Genomic DNA, 17710 nt, shown 5'->3' on the forward strand with positions numbered 1-17710 from the left:
CGCTTCACAGTTCAAACCACGTCAGTCTGGCCCCGTGTTAAGTTCCTGAAGGACTAGCGAAGCATTCTAACGAATTCGCGCGAATGCGTGCGACCATCGCTGATTGGTCTCGCAGAAGTAATGTGCGCCTTACGCTCTGGAATTAGGGTTGAATTTCTTATGTTCAGTTTTTGGTAGGACCCTTATACTATACTTACATATTATGTTCAAGATTTTTATTATAATATTATAATGATGACCTAGGAACTTTGAAAACTTTATGTTCCATCGGCGGGATTCGAACCCGCGACCCCTGCTTGAGCTACCAACTCGTTTATCCACTGAGCCGCAGAGGCCGTCAAATTTGACACTTTATAATATGGCTCTATACCATAAAGTTACGCCTTGCTTTGCTGTAATTCTGCAAATATAATTCTTATATTTGTAGAATTACAGCAAAGCAAGGCGCGCCATGGGCGGCTCGGCTTGTGCAATATAAATAAAATATTATAATCTTTATTTTTCAACGTGAAATGAACCTTAAAACACATAAACGAAAATTATATTATTTGGTGTAATAGTGAGTATCCTATCGCTCGTTTTTTCAAAATAGGTAGTGGGAGGATTTGGATTTAGATACAAAAAAGCAGTGTTCTAATTTAGAGAACAAACTGTGCCATGCTGGTTCTTCGGATGTAGAGAAGTTAGAGTTCTTCAATGAAATCGAATTAATACCAATGTTGTGATGATGTGATGTTTAAATATAATAAGTATAGAACATGAAAATCTAAAGTAAAATTGAAGTACTTAAGCGATATAAAATTTACGTTTTGGGGTTAGGGTCAGTCAAGACTCAAGAGCATATTGTTACGGTACATGGTATACGGACACGTGGTCTATCTAGCGACAAACCAGCGAAGCTTACCGAGGGAGCACAAGCAACATAAATCCCTTACTCAATACTAGATGGCATCAGGTGCGCAAGTACATACTCGAACCTTCTAGAAAGGTCCAATGTTTGTTTACGTGTTTACCGTTTATTTGTTAGCGTGTTTACGTGTTTTAATTTAGACCTTATGACTGAGTCCATAAGGTCTAAATTAAATTCAACTTACTGCACTTATCGTAAGGACGGCAGTTTTATTGTGGTACATTCCCGAGCCTCCTAGACAGTTCCCATGGTTGTTTACTTGTTTACGTGAATCGGGAAATTTCTGGAATTCATCTCGCCATATAAAAAGAGCCGCAGGCAGGCCCGGCAAGTCAGTTCAATCTGAGCGATCTTCGAGGCGACATCAAGTGATCAATAGTGAGTGAACCAGTGAAACCTGCGACTTGGCTACGACCTAGGACAGTGATAGTGCTTAGTGATTGGACCTAGTGATTAGTGTTTGGACTTAGTGCTAAGTGTTGTGACCTAGTGTTTAGTGCAGTGTTAATAAAGTCTTCAAGAGAGTCACCAGGTCTTTCTCTCCAAATCTTCGAACCCTAGCACGTAACAATATCATGGTCAAAACCGAGAAAAACTTCAATCTGCAAACAAATAACAATAGAGTTTGTTATCTATTTTATATTGGAGAAATTTGACAGTACCTATGTGGTAACTTGAGTTTTGATGTGCTGTTATAGTTCGTCTGGTGGAACGAACGAAGCCACCGCTTAGAGTTCTCACCCTTAAGCGGCCGGACAAAGTATTTACTTTGTACCCATTTCATTTTGACCGCGCGCGCTTGTTAGGGGGCGCTAGGATAATGTTTGCACACGGGCGCCACATGGGCTAGAGACGGCCCTGAGAGCGAGATGCAATCAAATCATTTATTTCGGGCAATGTAAGGGTTGATTCAGACCGCAACGTGACGCGTTGATGCATTTCTATATGGGTTATATTATGGATTCGGCATGAATGCAGAAATTAATGATGCCGACAAAATCTATACTAATATTATAAATGCGAAAGTATCTCTGTCTGTCTGTCTGTCTGTCTGTCTGTCTGTCTGTCTGTCTCGCTTTCACGCCAAAACTACTGAACCGATTGCAATGAAATTTTGTACACAGTTATTCTAGAGTCTGAGAAAGGACATAGGCTACATTTTGATGTGGGAAAATATCTTATTTCCATGAAAATATCGATGAAAATTTATTCGCATTGCGCAGGCCAGCGCTCATCCCGGGGGTCCTGGGTTCGAGTCCCGCAGGCGGAACAAGTTTTCAATGTTCCTGGGTCTTGGATGTGTATTAAAATAATATTTCAAAAATCTTAAATATATTTTATGTATAATATTATAAAAAATCCAGAAATATATCGATGCAATTTAGTTCTAATACGATTCAACAGATGGCGTTTTATTTTATTTTAGTTCTAATACTATTCAAAAGATGGCGTTTTATTTTTTACTTAAATATATTTTATGTATCTATACTTCTATACTAATCCATACTAATATTATAAATGCGAAAGTATCTCTGTCTGTCTGTCTGTCTGTCTGTCTGTCTGTCTCACTTTCACGCAAAAAACTAATATTATAAATGCGAAAGTATCTCTGTCTGTCTGTCTGTCTGTCTGTCTGTCTGTCTCGCTTTCACGCCAAAACTACTGAACCGATTGCAATGAAATTTTGTACACAGTTATTCTAGAGTCTGGGAAAGGACATAGGCTACATTTTGATGTGGGAAAATATCTTATTTCCATGAAAATATCGATGAAAATGAATTCGCATTGCGCATGGCCAGCGCTCATCCCGGGGGTCCTGGGTTCGAGTCCCGCAGGCGGAACAAAAAGTTTTCAATGTTCCTGGGTCTTGGATGTGTATTAAAATAATATTTCAAAAATCTTAAATATATTTTATGTATAATATTATAAAAAATCCAGAAATATATCGACGCGATGCAATGAACATTTTAGTTCTAATACGATTCAACAGATGGCGCTTTTTTTTACTTCGTTGGAACATAAAACTAATCATACTTATTAGTTATTATGTTTTTGTTTATAGTTTTTAATACGTTAGAATATTATGTTTAATAATATTATCACTTGCTATAATAATAATCAATCTATCTTATCTTATAGAACTCCTACTGCATTTCTAAGGAGTTCGAGTGTGTTGTGTTGTGGCCTATATTCCATCCAGAAAATATATCAATGCAATCAACATTTTAATTCTAATATATGAAAACAGATGGCGCTTTATTTTTTACTGCATTATTATAACAGAACTAATCATACGGTACCTACTTTATTATATATTATTGTTTTTATTCATAACTAGCTGTTGCCCGCGACTTCGTCCGCGTGGACTTTAGTTTATAGCGCGCGGTGTCAACAAAATTTGTGTCAAATTTAAAAACTTTTTAAAACCCTGGTAAGTGGTACCCCTCTTAGGGCCGCGCTACACCGGAATGGCAGCGCTGAAAGTGCTTGCCTCGCCGCTGCCATTCCGGTGTAGCGCGGCCCTTAATTAATCAAAATACCCAAAAACAGCTGTGCAGTGTGCACATAATCTGTACTAATATTATGAATGCGAAAGTATCTCTGTCTGTCTGTCTGTCTGTCAGTCTCGCTTTCACGCCAAACGCCAAAACTACCGAACCGATTGTAATGAAATTTTGTATACTGATAGTCTAAAGCCTGAGAAAGGACATAGGCTACTTTTTTACTGGAAAAAAGGGTTGTAAGGGTCGTAAATTTGTTCAAAAAATTCATAATAGATGGCGCCGTGCGTCTTCTACATCGCGCTGACGCTTGCTCAAAAGTCTTTCTATAAGAGGTGGTATCATCCTACATTTAAGTCTCGATTTTTTTCGATTGTTATATCTATTCTACGGTATTAAATAACTCAGTACTTTATCTGTGCAGGCGCGTAACCTTAAGACCAAATTTCACCAACGACTGTTAAAGTTAATGCTCGAATTAGTATCACGTTAGCTGTTTTGTTTTTCATATGAATGAAAGAGAAGACAGGATATTTTAACAAGCTGTTAACACTAACAGACGTTGGTGAAATTGGGGCTAAACCTATCAATGATAAATAGTTTATGGGTAAAGTTGTGTAATTGGGGGGCTAAATAAGCTTTAAAATTTGGCATAATATATAAAGTTTAACATACAAAAATGAAGTACTTATTGTTTGCACACTGCACAGCTGTATTGATTTAAGGGGTACCAGGGTTTTTTTATAAAAGCTTTTGACACCAATTTTGTTGACATCGCGCGCTATAAACTGAAGTCCACGCGGACGAAGTCGCGGGCAACAGCTAGTGATATATAAAATCTTATTTTTTTTATGGTACCTCCCCTACACGACAAGTGGGGTGTCGTTAGACAGGCTTTTTAAAAATATTACGATCATAGATCATTTTTCGATTGGAATTTGTGAAATATGAAGTTACAAAGCGGAAAAAATCGTTACAGACGAGTGTCGCCCCCTCCCCTTTCTACTACCTAAACGGTTGCTTCTGGAAATGTGAAAAAATTCATGGGAGTAGGAAATATGCTGAATTTAAAAAGAAAATTATAACAGCTAAGAAGACTTCATACGTGATTGAGCAATAGTCGATCAACTAAAAAAATATATTCGGCGAAATATAAAAGAACTTTTCGTTCAAATTCCTTTAAACGTAACTGAAATGATGTTGTTATAATGGGCACTGTCCAAAAAAATCACATGTACTTTTTATATTTTTTTTCATTAAAATAGGGTATTTTAAGAATATAAATTAAATGATTTTGAAATTCATTGGCTAGTTTTTTCTCAATAAATTTTTAAAGTTTCGCTCTGACGTCATCATCGGCCGCCAATTGACCTCTGCATATGTTTTAAATTTCCTTTCAATCTTATTTATAATGGCTGGTTCGTCAAATGCAAATTCTCAGTATGTGAAAGCTGATACGAGAAGCTTACCAAAAGTTCGAAACGTAATGTTGGTCGAATTTATTGCTAATTTAACGCCATTGAAGTTCAAACAAAGGTTAAACGTATTTGTTCAAAAATATAAGTAACTAATGGGTATTTTTTTCGTGTATACAGAAAAACGATCACTGACCTTATTCCTCGAAATGTTTTGTAATGAGCAAAATTAAAAAAAAAATGGACAATCCCCATTACACAAACTTACTTTAACTATAACTGTAACTTTAACTATAACTTTAACTTTAACTACAATGTAAAATGTCGTATCTCTGGTGAAAGTAAAAAATGGACGCCATATTTAATCATAAGACATAACCATAGAGCTCGAGAAGGCTTTAAATGCACGTGGCGAAAAAAGGAACTAACGCTGTCATCATACAAAAACGCCATTTTTGACAGTTCTCCTTCACCAGCAGCGCCCCAGACCACTTCATTCATTTAGAAGCCTTGTCGGACCAGCTGTCATCTCTCAAATTCTGTGGTCAATATTAAGGTTAAAGTTAAAGTAAGCATTGACTTTAACCATAACTTTGACCATAACTTTAACCACGCCTCTGGTGCAACCCACCCTAAAATATCCTTCTTGTTAAACAATTTGTAAATCAGACTTTCATGTTGATGTTCATTCGTGGATGTTCAAATATCACTGAAATTAATACAGTTTTTTGACATTTAATCGTACCACGAAACCACATCTGTCTACTCTGATGAAACTTTATAGGTTCAATAACAACAATAAGCATTGATTATATTGCCTGAAATGTGTACAGTCATTGGAATGGCCTGTGAAAATAGCTAATTTTGGCAATCACTCACTCACTGACCGGTAATGAAAACCTCTAGGCCACTTCCAATTGTCTTAACATTATGGAATTTGGCACACAGGTCGTGTGTTATTAAATAACAAACGAACTGTGTGCCAAATTCAAACCCAAATAATTACTGTAGAGTAACAAAAAATTACGAAATTTAAGAAATCGGTCAAGCGTTAGTCGGCTCATCAGAACTTTGGATAAAAATTGTTATGTACCAGTGAATGAGTATAATAATATTTAATTAGATATTATTTATATAATTTAATTAGCCTGCCAAGTACAAATTAGAAGTCTTATGGATCAGGCTGTTGATGAAGATGATCATAATCGATGAAGTGCATCTGAACTTGGCATTGGATTGGATTTCAACTCTTTTTAGGCCAAAAATTTGCCTATAGGAACTAGGCCCTATTTTAACAGGTATGTTTTTGGTGGGTTAGCTTATCGCGCAAGAACCGTACATTATTCCCGGGTTAAAATTGTCATAATAATTATGTCCATTCCCGGGGCTCAAATTATTTCCACGCCAAATTTCATCTAAATGGGTTCAGCGGTCTGGGCTGTGAAACCGTTGTATCACAAAACCCCCGATTTTATACAATTTTGGTGAACTTGATTAATTATCCTACTTGTGGCAATAACATCATGATTCATGTTGTTATTTTGAATATCGGTAGAGTTTTGGTTTCTTTATAATTAAGTTATTGTATTTTAACTTTAGTGCACGTAGTTTTTTTAAGATTATTTTTCTCCCAAATTCCAATTTTGGTAAGTTGGGTAAGAGTATGTGTAAAACATTATTTTTATAAAAACCATTGATTCTCAAGGCATAAAAAATACGCCATTCACTTCACCCTGTCACAAGCTAACTCGTCTAGGTGGTGGTTGTCGCACCAGTTTCCCGTAAATATCTAATCTCTAATTTTGGTGGAAACAAAAATTTGCACCAAAATTATATCAAAAATGTAAGTTGTTTAAATCCACTCATTGAATATAGATTAAAATATCTTCATTAAAAGTAAACTAACAAAGGTATAAATGATCAACAAAATGTGTGCAACTAACTAATCATTTAATTAGGTATTTTGTGGTGCTGCGGTCAGGTGCTCTTATTAGAGAGCTCCTGGAATAATGGACTTCGGTTTACAACTTTCTAACCTGATATACGCCAATTTATTACATTAACGGCGTGCAGTTGTTTGTAGAGTTAGTTAGCGTTTTAAACTCGTTTAAAGGCTGCGTTGGATCGGAGCAAGTGGAATACTTTGGGTGAGGAATTTGCCCAGCACTGCGACAGCATAGGCTCTTAAAAAACCGGCCAAGTGCTTGTCGGGCCACGCGTAATAGGTATAAGGTTCAGTAGTACCGCTAGATTTAGAAAATTTTTGCATCGTCAATGAATGTACATTTATAAAGACGTGTTTTATACTACTTACAACATCGTCTCAGTTACTTTCAAAGGAACGAAGAATTTGAACGAAAAGTTCCTTTATACTTCGTTGAATTTCTTCTTAGCCGTGATAGTTTTGCTTTTAAATTCAGCATATTTCCTACTCCCGTGAATTTTTTTACATTTCTAGAAACAACCGTTTACGTGGTACAAGGGTATAGTTATAGACTGATAGAGTCTCGTGACACCAAAATGCGCGGTTACTGGTTACGAGTCAATTGATAGAAAACTAGCTTCGTCTTGTTAGAGCAGGACGCGGCATTCTCGTTCGATTGTTTGAGTCTCAAAACAGTTTCGTGGTACAGCCCCAGGATAGTAAAATCAGTTTGGTGCCTGGGGGTCGCTACTAGCCTACAAATTGAACTCCATCCTAATAAAAACTGTCCTGGCTTGTCAACTAGCTTTACTAGCTTAGAAATGAAGCTAGATTTGTCTACACGAAGCCAGAAGTACTAGCTTGCTAGCTTACTGACACTAGCTTGCGTAAGTAACGTAGTTTCACACACTAACGTAGTCTCAAAAACTAGCCTCGTGCAGCTCGGGCATTAGGGTGTCGAATAAAAACACTTGAGTGTAAGAACTCAAAATGTTTAATTGATGTTATTCGTTTCGCTTTTTGTTATGAGACATCAAAATGCTTTGTAACGGCTTCAGAAACATTCTCCTGAAATAATGAAGTTACAGACGAGCAGCAGGCCAGCCTTGCACGAGATCAAAAGCCAATATAATTAATCTAATTTCACCCACGGTGTATCAATTTTAAACCTTATTATGTAAGCGATAAAGCTTAACAACGATACACGCGTGACAAGGTTTTGCCTTTGTTGTGTTTAGTTTAATGAATCCTTGTTGGCTCAGTGGTTATCGTTTAGGTTACGGGTTCATTACTTTTAATGTTGTTTCCAAGTTTGGCTAGGACGAAGCAGGTTGATCGCTTTGTTGACAGACAATTTTGAACTAGGTACCGTACGTGTATATTATAAAAGCAAGACCGCAAGCGACATTATGTAGGTACGGTCAGAGTAGACAGAATGATAGAGTATGTCGACATAGAACTGATGTTGAAATTTTTAAATTTGACGTATTATGACGAAAATCGTCGCTAGGGTTGTTAACTTGTTACCTACGAATTTAAAACTATGACATATTCGCTGGACGTGTTCCTCTTTGGTCGTATTGTTGTTTGTGTTTTGGCACATGCGATTAAAATTGTCAGAATCCAATTTTGAAATCTTTATTTTAAATATTTAAAAATAAATTATATCAGCCAGCGCGATGCACATTCCGTTCATAATCCTAGTGAAACCCGACGAATTTGACAGATATTGAAACCTGTCCGTCTCTTTGCAGTCGAACTACTGGTCCTTATGTCTATTGTGGTACGGTTCCCGCGCGATTGACGAATTTTGACGCAACGGAGTTACAAGCGTCATCTATTGAAAACTGCCCTTGGACATTTAAAGCTTTGCTATTAAATTATTATATTAATTGGTAATAAATGATTGGTAAATAATGTGTCTAAACACACTAGGCGGAAAATACGCGGCCATAGTTCGGCATGATTACGCCTGCAATGCGCTACGCATACGGCATACGCTATAACGGCCGCGTATTTTCGGCCTATAGTCAGGACAATTTAAGGTGTCACCAGCTGCGGGCATTGCCCTTTCTAGTCTAGGAGCTATGTAAAAAATACTCGCACTGCATTCTGTTTAATTCAGAATAAAATTGAATTCATAAGAATTCAATTAAAATAAAAAGAAACAGACTATCATAGTTTCATCGGAAAACATCTGGGTAACTCTTCATAATAATTATTATGATAATCTCCAATTTTTTATGAGTTTGAAGTGATGTAATTTGTAAATTATTGTATTTTGCATACACATCGTTTATGCAAAATACAATAATATCGCCCGACTAGAAATATCTGTCACTAAAATTCATTGTCAATCGCAATTTGTATAGAAAACAAAGAAAACGACGAAATATCACGAGTTTTTTGACGAGAGATCAATGACCGCTACAGAAAGAATTCCGCGATTTGAAAATATATGGAACGGCGGATTTCTGGACAATTATTTCCTTGGTGATCTACTAGCAAACCGCCCCGGCGTCGCACGGGTATAAAATATATAGCCACTAAAAAAAATAATAAAATCGATAGCCTATGATCCTTCACCTAGTCTATTTCTTATCTTATCATAAAAATTGCTCCAGCAGTTCGCGAGATAAGCCCTTTCAAATAATTTCCCCCGTTTTTTCCCATATTCTTCTATTAGTCTTAGCGTGATAAAAATATAGTCTATAGTCTTCCTCAATAAATGGGCTATCTAACACTGAAATAATTTTTCAAATCGAACCAGCAGTTTCTGAGATTAGCGCGTTCAAGTTAGTTAGCCCTTTCAAATAATTTTCCCCGTTTTTTCCACATTTTCCTCTATTTCTTCGCTCCTATTAGTCTTAACGTTTTAAAATATAGCCTATAGCCTTCCTTGATAAATGGGCTATCTAGCACTGAAAGAATTAATTTTAAATTAGTTTTAAAGATTAAATGGAACAAAGGGACATTAGGGAAAAAAGAGACTTCGTTTATAATATACCTATAATATATGTATAGATGATCAAAACCTTGAAACACGTCCGGAAAGTCTATTCTAGCGGCATTTTCCACTAAATATTGTCGGTATAAAGTTTTGTTCTTGACCTCACCGTCTTTACTACAGCAACAATTACTAGCTAGTAACCGAATAATAGAATGAAACACAACCAATGATATTCTACTTATACAGATATGTTACGTCCATACTATTTTCCGGCTTAAATCTCTTCCGAACAATTTTCAAATTTAAAATTGCAAACATTGACAAATTTGACAGATAAGTGAAACAAAAGATACGAAAAACCATTTACATAAAAGAGACAGTTCTATTTTTAAACGTTGAATCGTATCGCTGTCTCTTTCTTCGCCTGAGCTATGACGAAAATTCTTTTTTTTTCAGATTGTTCGAAAAAATTATTGAAAATGTAAATAATCGAGGTATTTACTGCAATCAAGACATATTGTGGTGAGAGATTCTATGTGTTTTGTTTACGTTCGAGTCATAATTGGTACATTTTCGAAACACGCACGACGTCATTTTCAATTTATTTAGGTAAGAGAAGACGCGGCACGTTCGTGACTAAACAACAGACGGCCCAATTGGGCCGTATTTGAATCTTCACAACGCGTGCGGTAGTAACATATCTGCTTTGAGTTTTTCATTATTGAACACAACTAATAGGCCTGACAGATATTGTCTTCAAGCCATGTCTGAAGTTTAAATTATCAAAAATTGTTATTTAAAATGATGTAGGTTGTAACCTCGTTGTAAAAAAATACTTATCAGATTTTTTTTTACTTTTCTTTCCCTAATAGACCAGGGCAGAAGCCTTTGAAAATAAAAAAGTGAAAAAAATTGTAGGACGAAACCCATTAGAAAAGGAGGAGAATATTATAAAATATAATAATATATGAGTTTAAAAAAACGCAACCAAAATACGTAGGTCCGCCATCCGTCTATGAATCAATCTATATAAAACTCAAAGGTGACTGACTGACATGGTGATCTATCAACGCACAGCCCAAACCACTGGACGGATCGGGCTGAAATTTGGCATGCAGGTAGATGTTATGACGTAGGCATCCGCTAAGAAAGGATTTTGATAAATTCCAACCCCAAGGGGTTAAAATAGGGGATGAGAGTTTGTATATAATAATACTTCTTAACGCGAGCGAAGCCGCGGGCAAAAGCTCGTAATAATATTATAAGGAGTATTGCAATTATTTAATAAATAATATTCAGCGACCGTGGAAATACCCGAGCTAGTACGCATTCCAGTCTCCATGCGACCTCTTAACAATAATGCATTTGAAATTTCCTCGATATCACATGTTCAATATGACTCAGGGATGGCAAAACGAAGATTTTAAGCTATTGCCTAGCTTTTATCGCGGGCTTTGAGCACGGCGACCGAATCAAGAGATTTCGTAACGAAAAACACCTAACATTCGTCTAACGTCGTTTCAGTTCGGCAGGCTTCGGAACGGTGTTTGCGTGCGACTGTCTGTATGCGAATTATAATTATTGCAGAAGTTGATTAAAGAAATGCCTTGCAATTGCTTTACTACGGCAGTCCTCGAGTGTCACAGGTTTTTTTTTTTTTATTTTTTTCTGATAAACGTAACCCTTGTCTAATCAACAAGTAAGTTTTGGCACCAAGGTATACCATGGTTCGGAAGTTGCTGAGAGCACTCCTGACTCTTTAATCTTTGTAGATACAAGTTTGAGAGTTTCAACGTTATTTTAAAACCTTTTATTTAACTTGCTCCGTATGTAAGTATGTATGTTACGGTGGAATTTTGGAACTCAATTTTGAAGTAGATATATTTAACCGATTGAGCTGAAATTTTGCATACGCGTTTAGTTTGGATGACCATGCACGATACGGTATGTGACATCACTCTAAATCCAATATGGCCGACCATCCAAGATGGCGAAATAATTTTTGTTCTATGCAGTCCTACAATATGGATATTAAATGAAAGGGCTTTTTGTGAGTAACTCGAAAACAAATGTAATGTCATTCTACATCTAATATGGCGGCTCATCCAAGATTAAAGGGAATAGTTATTTTAATGCACTTCTGCAAAATGGGTATCAAATGAAAGGGCTCATCGTGACGTGACGTTACGTGTCGTGTCGTGTCGTGACTTTACGTGACTTGACGTGAAATGACGTGACTGACAGCCGGGTTTCATAAAAGGCCCGGTTGAATCCGGCCACTTTTGTTAACTTGTAATGAAAATTAACTTTTTAGCCATGCAGAAATCTAGCCAGAGATAACTAAAAAACAAAAAATAAATTTTAAACAAAAAACTTTTTGAACAAAAGCTTTTATTTAAAAAGAAGAAAATAATTTTCTCCTTAAAAATCCTCCTCCTCAATATATTGTACAATTTGCATGATAATAAAAGCTTGTCGCAAGACTTATTAATCTATCAGTACTTGATAAATTTATAAAAAAATATATAATATTAATTACTCAGTTAAATTGGTACTACATATTATAACATAATAATATTATGTAGTTTATTTACAAATCGCGCGACAAGCTTTTACTATCATGCAAATTGTACAATATATTAAGGAGGAGGATTTTTAAGGAGAAAATTATTTTCTTCTTTTTAGACTACTTAAATAAAAGCTTTTTTTCAAAAAGTTTTTTGTTTAAAATTTATTTATGCTACTATGCAAATTACATTAATCATCATCATCGTCATCACTACCATAAACCATTATAGAACCATGTATCGTCCCGTTTTGACCCTATTATTGGTAATTTTCGCAGTTTTTTTATTAAACATCACTTAAACCGCGGGTAACACCGCGGGGAACAGCTATTCTTTAACAATTACAAGCGAATGCTCCCGGAGAGGGAGCACCTTAATATATTTGACAGCTGACAACAAGCTGACAAACCCTAATATTAGTAAAATAAAATATTTAATAAAACGTAAGAAATATAAGAACAAAAAGAGATAATATTTTTATTTGAACGTTTAATAAAAAGAGTCGTTGCTGTCAGTTTAATTTATAAGTCTTGTGAGTAGTTTAGATAATGTATTTTTTTATGTAAATAATGTTCTCCATTTACTTCTATTTATAGAAATAAACCGACGTGTTTCATTTTCGTCGCCCAAATGTATACTTTCGTCATTTTATATATTTTAAGAGTAGATACTCGTCCGGGAAAGTCACGGAACCGTACAGTTTTCCGCGATAAAAATCCTCATGTGTTACATATTATGTTTAATGAACCGTTATTAAATTACAAGTCCAAATGTCAAAACAAACAAAATCGTTTTTTGACATAATATGTATTACACCATTTGCACCTAATACACAATAGACATAACTACCAGTAGTTCGACTGCAAAGAAACGGACAGGTTTCAATATCTGTCAAATTCGTCGGGTTTCACTAGGATTATGAACGGATTGTGCCTCGCGCTGGCTGATATAATTTACTTTTAAACATTTAAAATAAAGTTTTCAAAATTGGATTCTGACAATTTTAATCGCATGTGCCAAAACACAAACAACAATACGACCAAAGAGGAACACGTCCAGCGAATATGTCATAGTTTTATATTCGTAGGTAACAAGTTAACAACCCTAGCGACGATTTTTGTCATAATACGTCAAATTTAAAAATTTCAACATCAGTTCTAAGTCGGCATACTCGTACTCTATAATTATGTCTACTCTGCCTAATACCTATGTCAAAAACGATTTTTTTTGACATAGGTATTAGGGTCGCGAAATCTATTGAATATGAAGGACTTGTGTTACAACTTACAGATACCAGACAACGGAAATATATTTATTATTTAATACATTAATAATAAACATATCTTTACGATTTTTACTATAGGTATTAAGTATTTATTTTTTACTATTATAGGTATTAAGTATTTATTATTTTACTATAGGTATTAGATATTAAGTATATTTAATACAATATATCCATGACACGGGAACATTGAAAACTTTTGGTTCCGTCGGCGGGATTCGAACCAGACGGGCAAGACGAAAAGACAGACGGACAGACGGACGGACAGACCGAAACTGTAAGGGTTCCATGTTGACTTCGAAACCCGAAAAATTGGTGGTTTGATATCACTTAAGAAACTTATTTATTATATTAATTACATTGAATTTTATTTATATTCAAACGTAGCGTACCAGAGATAACCAACCACGTTTCCTTTATTTCCTTTTCACGGTGTCGCTCATCAAAATGGATTTGACATAATATAAGCGTTATATAGCCCGGCCGCACATTGTCCGAAATTTCTGATACGAAACATTTGAACGTCGGCCGGACCGCCACCCCCCACACTATCCGAAATTTCCTTCCGGCGAGTTCGAGCTCACTCGACTCAGTACAAAATGTAAGAGAGAGCGCGATCCGTCAGAAACATTTGAACTGACATCCGATCGACGTCATCTGAGTCATCTGACACATAATGTCAGACGCCCGCCGGAACGCAATTAAAAATTTCTGCCATCCGATAGACGGCATTTGACAACTCATCCGGACCGGACGTCAGATACAAAATATATGAGCAGAGTGCGTTCCGGCAGGCATCTGATATTATTATTATATATATTATAGTTAGTGAGATAAACCCTTTCTAATATTTCCCTCGTTTTCCCCACATTTTCCTGAGTTTCTTTGGTCCTATAAGTCTTAGCGATAATAATCACGCTAAGATAGAGATATAGCCTATAGCCATACTCAATAAATAAGCTATCTAACACTGAAATAAGTTTTTAAATCGGATCTGTACTACCTGAGGTTAGCGCGTTCAAGCAAACATACTCTTCAGGTTTATAATAATTATTAAGACCCAATTTCACCAACCTCTGTTTGTTAAATCCTAACAAGGCATTACTTAACGGACCTTGGAAAATTAAACAGAATGTTAAAATACTTATGTCCTACAGTAAGAATTTAACAGCGGATTAGTAAATGCAATGTTAACGGCCGTTCCCAATATTTGATCTATCTCTGGTTTTGCCCTACTAGAGATAGGAATAGCTCACAATTGACATAAAATATGTCTCTAATCTCTAATGTGAGTTATTCCATGGTTATTCCTATATCTAGTAGGGCAAAATCAGAGATAGATCAAATATTGGGAATGGCCGTAAGTGAACAACGAGTGTACAACTATCAATTCGTTCATTCTTGTTATAAGGCGACGAAATTGCAATGTACAAATTTAATACGACATGTTTGCTGCAATGTGTCACTTTCTTCCATAGTTAGCATAATAGTAGATAATGCGACCAAATTAAAATATCACTGATCGCATACATCATGGTGGAACGCTCGATAGCTCTAACAGGCCGTTAACTGATTTAACAAGCCATTATTTATTTAACATTGCTTGATGAAACTGAGTCTAAGTATAGATTTTTTTTAATTATCGCTTGACAAATTCGAGTCTCGATCTAAAAGACTATGAAAAGTCCCAATAACAGGATCATAATAGGCTCATAATCGACAACGCATAGTGTATTATATGATAGTGAAGATTATGAATGTAATTTGTATAGTAGCATAATATGCTTTCCGTTCTTAAAACAACGCCGCAACTCCCAAACTTGTATCTATAAAGAATCAGGAGATCTCTCAGAACCTTCCGAACCACGGTATACCAGGTATACCTCGGTGCAAAATCTTACTTGTTGGTAGCATATGCTTAGAATACTTCTCACGAAACCGAAGTCACCACATGTTTCCCTATAAATTTTGAGGAGTTCCCTCCATTATTTATGGATCCTTCATCAGATCACCACTTTTGTGAAAATAACATTGGGATGATTCCCTATATACAAAAAGAAAAAATTTAAAAATCGGTTAACAAACAGCGGAGAAATCGTTGAACATAAAAAAACGAACATAACACCTTCCCCATTTTGAAAGTCGGTTCAAATTGTAGCCTATGTGTTATTCTGATGTATAAGCTATATTATTGTAAAGTTTCATTAAAATCCGTTCAGTAGTTTTTGCATGAAAGAGTAACAAACATCCATACATCCAAACAAACTTTCGCCTTTATAATATTAGTAGGAAGTAGGATTATATCGACTGAGTGTTTAATACAGTGTTTGTTAAATAAAAAATATTTATTATTATATTTTTTTAGATGATTTATTTTTTTAACCGCGTACAGTCTTTTTAAGATTATAATAAATAAAATTATTATTCTTTATACTGGCTAAGTAGTTTACTTTTATAACGAATGTGATCATATTTGCAATCTATCAATAGGCATACAATATGATACCTCTAGAGATAATATAAATTGCGTATTTAAAATATTCATAGAATCAGATGTCAAAGGATTTATTTTAATGGCCCGGGTACAATTTTAACCTTTGATTGTTGTACAAGTGACTGGTTTTAAAATTCGTTGCGACTCCTACATGCGAGCATTGATGACGTATTCATTTCAATTAAGGAGCTAACTTTGGACCTGAAACCCACGCCACCAAAGGTGTGTTGTGTAGGCGTCCAAAAGCAACAGTTATGAGTTAAAAGTCCTTTAAGGCGAACGCGTATAGCCGACTCTAACCGCCGCGTTTCTGCAGTTATAACATTCATTAAATAAGGATTTTAACATAAGCCCATAAGCATAAATGGAAGTTTCATCATTATTAAAATATGTCTCTGAGTACAACCGTAAGTGCCATAAGGGCCCTTCCACACGACGTTTTTTTACGCCCGTTTCTATCAATACAAACGCAAGTTGAACGCTCAGCAAACGGAAGGAAGCCGACACGTTTAAAACTTTATATCTGCCAAAACGCGATGAATATGCGCAGAAAACGAGCGCATCAGAAACGCGCGTCGTCAGTGTGCAAAAAATGCGTCGTGTGGAAAGGGCCCTAAAACCATAGACTTATTTATATACTGTCGTACCTAAAACCACTCAACTTGAGAAAAACTAGAATGCTCGAAAAAATGAGAAAATTAACTGAACTCTGGTAAATTTTGTTAGTAAAACCTTGAAAAAGTCGTAAAAGTCCTTTTCCTTGAGAGACTTCTACGATTTACCTCAAGCTTTTGTAATATTATTTACAATAGACTTAATTCTATTGTAAAAATAAGCAGCTTTTCTCTAGTTTTTATTAACTCCATATTCAATAATAAAATATATTAATATTTTTGCTTCGTATAATGAATTCTATGAGATTAAACTTTGTATTTATGCCGTGTTAAATATTCAAAGACTCAGAGAATTTGAAGATGAATTTAAGAATTTAAATTCAATTAGGTATGCACAACAATCTTTTCAATTTACATGAAAATTTAAATTTCTATAATGGCGCTTACATACTTTTCATTGCTACAAGAGCAGACTATTTTTTTTTTAATATTATAACAAACCGCAGTTTTTCAAACAGTTTTATTATATTTTTTCAACTCTGTTTGAAATTACAATACGATATTTGTGTATCATGTATTTTTTGTTTCGACTAAGTAATTGTTTGCTTCATTTAATATTCAACTTGAAACACGGTTTTATAATTCCGAGAAAACATTTAATAATCTCTTAATAAAGTGAGAAAACTCCCTTTAGCCTCATCCAATTACATTTCGTTAGTTCACACTTTTTCCTGAACAAAGAACAAATTTACTGAACACTAATCTTTTATCTCAGTTAATAAAGTAACAGATTAGTTTGGCTCAATTTAATTAAACTCGGACGTTATATTAGACGGAAAGTGTTACGTTGCAAGCAACCACGACCAACAAAAATCATAATATTAATACGAGAACGAAAAACTTTGTAACCCTTTTTACGAAAAATGGGGAAACGTAGGTGCATGAAATTTTGCACAGTTATAGTTTATATGGTGAAGGAGTGCATCGAGCTAATATTATTTTGAAATTATGCTTTTATCATGCTTTTATCATACATTTTTTAACAAATAAAAC

Source organism: Aricia agestis, chromosome Z, assembly GCF_905147365.1.
Source record: "Aricia agestis chromosome Z, ilAriAges1.1, whole genome shotgun sequence".
NCBI lineage: Eukaryota > Metazoa > Arthropoda > Insecta > Lepidoptera > Lycaenidae > Aricia > Aricia agestis.